The following is a 5,235-nucleotide window of genomic DNA, read 5'->3' on the forward strand; positions in this document are numbered from 1 at the left end:
AATTAGATACTCTCCCCTGGATGTGTCCAGTGTATCTGAAAGTGGTCAGTCTCTGGGGGAAGCCTATAAAATAGCAAAGATCCAAGAGTGAAGTCCAAATGCAATCCATAGGTAATGTAACACATGAATTCCACCAACAATGTGTGTACAGAGAACCACAGCATGCTCATCGTCTGGGTTTTGTTTATGGAAATAGAGGGGATTTCTGATGGCAATTCCACATCAGGTCATTGTTCTTAAGGAGCCCAGATTTAGCAATCAGCACAGACTGTAGAAGGAAATGGTAGAAACTGAGCAACACCACTGCAGGTTGTAAAACATTAGTACTTAATGAACACTTAGCAAGACATGAACTAGTGGCTGGAATTATCCATCAGAAGTTGAATATCTTTCAAAAGTGACCAGATGACAGATATTCATATTACAAATGGAGACCTCAGGATATCCTAGAGAATTCAAAAATAAATTGTACTGGAACTGGAATGTTGTCCTGGAACAAAACTATCGTCCCCATCTCCTAGTCATAACAAAGATCCATAAAAAATCAAGAACAATATTTTTAATAGCATATCAAGTGTTCCTAATCTCTAAGCTGCATGGATGAAAAGCTTGCAACATGTAGAGACCTAGGGGAAGAACTGAAAACCATGTGAGAACAGTCTGAGAAACATGTGATCCCCACAGTCCTGTTTCCTCCTAGAATTGTCCTAAAGATGTATTCACGGAGCCTGCAGCAGATGAGTTAACATCCCAATACTTTTATTGAGTTACAAATGACAGTGATTCTGTGTAGTGATCTGAAAAACATTAAACAGAAAAGAATCAAAAAGACTATCAGAGATGAATAATAATGATAATAATAAACACTTCTATAGTGCTTCATGGTTTGAAAAGCACTTTGCAGACATCTCATTTGAACCTTACAACCACCCCGTAATTTACTTAGCATAGGTATTATTATCACCCCCATTTTATAGATATGAAAATTGAGGTTTAGATAGTTTAAGTGACTTGCCTCTGGTCACACAATGAATAAGGCACAACTTCAGTCTAGGTCTTGTCTAGGTCTTGTGACTCCAATTCCAGTTGTCTGTCCAACTATGCCAATTCAGGAATGGCAGGGCGGCTGGTGTTGGAGAGGATAAAACCCCAAATCTGAAATAGTTTTAGAAAGAAATTTATTAAGTCCCTGGGCAGAGGAGACTGAGCCAGAAAGGAGGGTGTGGCTCCCTCTTGTCCGGGTTCTGGAAAGTTTATATTATATAGGATTTAGACTAGGGTACCCACACATAAACAATGCGAGGCAGACGTGCTGCATCCCTGGGTGCCCCCCCCCCAGCCTGATCTTTGTCTCCTCCTGCCCGGAGAAAGGAGGCTGAGACCCGCCCCTTCCCCTTTTCTCCCTCTGCTCTGGGGGTTGTGAGGAATCCAAGTCCCATTCAAGGGCTGCTGGTTTGCAGAAGCTGCTGCAGCTACTGTGCTCTTTCCTTTTGTGGAGCCCAGGACAGCCCTCCCTCAACCCCACCTCCCCATCCTTGCCCTCCCTCTTTCAGTTTTGACCCTCCACAACCCCAAGCTGAGTTCAGCTGCTCTCCCTCAGCCTCAGCCCTGGCAGGCTACCTTGAGGAACCTGGGACCCTGGTCCAGGTGGAGGATACACTGCGGGCCCTCCCCCAACCAGTTTGGGTGATGGGGGCTGAGAGAAACGACTAGAGGATTCTGCACTGCTTTGAGCCTGATGTCACAGAGCCCCCTCCCCTCCTTTCTCCCTTCCCCCTCTGCTCTGGCAGTAGCCCCGCCTTGCAGTGATGTCACAATGCCCGCCCCCTCCCACCCTCTATTAAGGTAAGTCCTCTTTGTTTCTCGAAGAGGATGTGACTGGAGTAAGCACCTGGAGGTCTGCCTGCCCCTTACCCACTTACCTTCCCTCTCCCTTCCACACCCCACCCTTCCCTTACCCACATCTTCCAGATTGACCGACTCTGAGGATCCTGCTAATGCCTAAGTGGCTGTAAGTGAGGTAAGTGCCCCCTCCCCTGCTCCTGCCTCAGCCCCTTCCTTTCTTCTCCTTATCTTCTCTTCCCCTCTCTCCTCCCCCTTCCACTTTTTCATGAAGCCCACCGCTTTCTCCCGGATTGGCTTTGCTTAGTGCTCAGGAGGATGTGTGTAAGGGTGAGTGGAAGGTCCTGGGAGTATTGCTACCTTTGTTTATATCTGTGTACATATGTGTATGTAGGTGGGATCATCTGTGTGCGTGTGCGTGTGCGTGTGCGTGTGCGTGTGCGTGTGCGTGTGCGTGTGCGTGTGCGTGTGCGTGTGCGTGTGCGCGTGCGCGTGCGCGTGCGCGTGCGTGTGCGCGTGCAGCGGTGACCCTGTATGTGCCTGCTCCTCCAGGGCTGCTCCTACCTGAGGCTTCCTACCTGCCCAAGCCTTTGTCTGGAGGGGCTGGGTGCTTAGAGGGTCGTGGGGTTAGATGGGGTGCGGTGAAGGCCAGCAGGGAGAAGCATTTGGGGACACTCCCTCCCTTCCCTCCTCAGGTGGAGGTTTCTATCCTTTCTTCCTCCCCTCCTCCCATCCTTCGCTTGGCCTCAGGGCTGGGAAGAGAGAAAACAGTCTAGGAACTCCCCCTCCGCTTCTCTAGATCATCTCTTTTGTTTGGTAGCCTTTAATTTAATGGCATATTTATTTTTTATTCTGGCTTCAACCAGCACCTGCTGAAAAGGTTGTTTCCATGTACCTTGTTGTGGAACGGAAAAAGGGGACTGTCCTTGAACCTGAGGATCTCTGTGGTTTACAGACTGAAAGAAGAGAGTTGTTTTAATGTGCACTTCTCTCATTATGAGAGATTTGGAGCATTTTGTCATAGGGCTATTGATAGCTTGGATTTCTTCCTTTGAAAACTTCCTGTTCATATCCTTTGACCTATTGAGAATGTCTGTTAATCTTGGAAACTGGAATCAGTTCCTTTTATATCTTGCATATGTAACAGTCCTTAGAGAACTTTGCTACAAAGATGTTTTTCCTCGCTTAACTGTTACCCTTCTCATTTTCACATTTGATCTGTTTGTGCAAAAACATTTCAACTTTATAGAAGCCAAATTATCCATTTTATTTTCTGTGATTCTCTCTGTTGCTTGTTCTGTCATAACCTCTTCCCCTATCCATAGATGTGAAAAGTAATTTCCTCCTTGCTCCTAATTTGCTATTGATTCCCCTTTTTACAACTAATTTATGTATCCATTTGTAGTTTAATTGGATAGGTGGTGTGAGGTGTTGATGTTCTATCAAATTTCTGGGAAACTGCTTTTCAAATAGTGTGTCCTCCCCTGCCCCACCCCCAACTGCAGTCTTTGGATTTATTAAACACTTATTGTATTTGTTTGCTTCTGTACATTGCATACCTAATCTTTTCCATTGATCAACCTTTCAATTTTTAACAAGTTAAAATTGTTTTCTGGATAATGAGATGTCCCACTGGGCCTGAAGTCAGGAAGACTTATCTTCCTGGGTTCAAATCTGGCCTCAGATAGTTACTAAGTGTGTGACCTTCAGCAAGTCACTTAACCCTGTTTGCCTCAGTTCCTCATCTGTCAGATGAGCTGCAGAAAGAAATGGCAGGGGCAGCTAGGTGGCGCAGTGGCCCTGAAATCAGGAGGACCTGAGTTCAAATATGGATTCAGAACATTCGACACTTACTAGCTATGTGACCCTGGGCAAGCCACTTAACCATAATTGCCTAAAAAATAATAATAATAATAATAAAAATAAAAGAAATAGCAAACCACTCCAGTATCTTTGCCAGGAAAATCCCAATTGGATTCAGGAAAAGTCAGACAGGACTAAACAGCAACAAAAATTGTTTTCATAATCATTGATTTGTAGTATAGTTTGAAATCTGCTACTGATAATCACTAACCCAAACCCTTTTCCTTCTTCCTTCCTCCCCTTCCATTATTGCCCTTAAGGTACTTGACCTCTTTTTAAAATTTTTTATTGATGTTTTCTGTTCCTTACATCACCAGGGTATCCTATGTATCCCTCCCATCCTTGAGAACTATGCCATGTGACAAATAGTATTTTTTGTTTTACGGAGGAAAAGAAAAGTGAACACAACTGATTGATGCATTTGGGAAAAGGTGTGCAATATGTAACACCTGCAGCCCTCTTATCTCCTAGATAGGGTAGGGTGAGGGTGTCTTCTCCTTCTTCCTTTTCAGTCCCACTTGATCTTTAACATTTTATTACAGGTACTTTTAATTTTTTGGTGTGTCATTCTTTCTACTTAAATTGTTGTAGTTCATGTATATATACTGTTTTCTTGGCTCTGCTTAATTCACTTTGCATCAGTTCACAAAGATCTTTCCCTACCTCTCAGCACTCATCACACATATCATTTTTTACAGCATAGTAGTAACATGACATTCATGTTTCATGCCTTGTTTAGCCATTCCCCAGTTGAGGAACTTCTACTTTGTTTCCAATTCATAGCTGTCACAAAAAGTGCTATTATAAAAATTTGGGAGTATGTGGGGACTTTTTTCTTATTGATAGCTTCCTTGGGTGTAATGGAGTCTTTGTTTTAAAGACTTTGGATATTTTTGTTACTTTCTTTGCATAATTCCAAATTACATTCCAAAATGGATGTGTCATTTTACAGCACTACCAACATTGCATTAGTGTGTGTATATTCCCACAACTTGTTTAGGTATCAAAGCCATATTTGTGCCATAAAAGGAATTTGATAGGATTCCTTCTTTACTTGTTTTTTCAAATAGTTTTCATAGGTTCCCAAAGTGAGTAATACCACCCCCTGGGGCGCACTGGAAGAAGGAGAGAAGAGAAGATAAGAAAATTTTGAAAAATTGTTCGTACATGTTTCATCTGTTGTGTAACAGAGTTAAAGTCATAGTGATTACATTATTTTCCAAATAAACACACAAAATGCAAGTTATAACTGATCAGTAGTCAAGTCCACTGACAGGTCTTAACAAGCAAGTGTTGGCAGGGGAGTGTATAGTGCATTGTCAGGAAGTCCAGCATGCATCAGCATGAATATGTGAGTGTAATGATTTGTTTACAATACAGTACTGTATGGTTACATGACACAGTATTGCATCATCAAAATTTCAGTACAGAAAAAACCCACAAATTTACAGTAAATTATTAAATTTAAGATGCATCATTTTTTAAAAATATATTTTATATTTTTTGAAATGACACAAATTTTAAAAAAAT

At 42.5% G+C, this 5,235-nt stretch overlaps 1 long non-coding RNA gene across 1 annotated transcript; it reads left to right on the forward strand.

Annotated features, from left to right (window-relative positions):
• Positions 1-1,932: 1,932 nt before the first annotated feature.
• LOC114023390 lies at positions 1,933-3,391 on the forward strand. The gene is made up of 2 exons (XR_003566779.1): positions 1,933-2,020; positions 2,709-3,391. It is a non-coding gene; the product is annotated as an uncharacterized LOC114023390 (long non-coding RNA).
• The last annotated feature ends 1,844 nt before the right edge of the window (positions 3,392-5,235 follow it).

Source organism: Vombatus ursinus, unplaced genomic scaffold, assembly GCF_900497805.2.
Source record: "Vombatus ursinus unplaced genomic scaffold, bare-nosed wombat genome assembly UNPS02004423.1, whole genome shotgun sequence".
Taxonomy (NCBI): Eukaryota; Metazoa; Chordata; class Mammalia; order Diprotodontia; family Vombatidae; genus Vombatus; species Vombatus ursinus.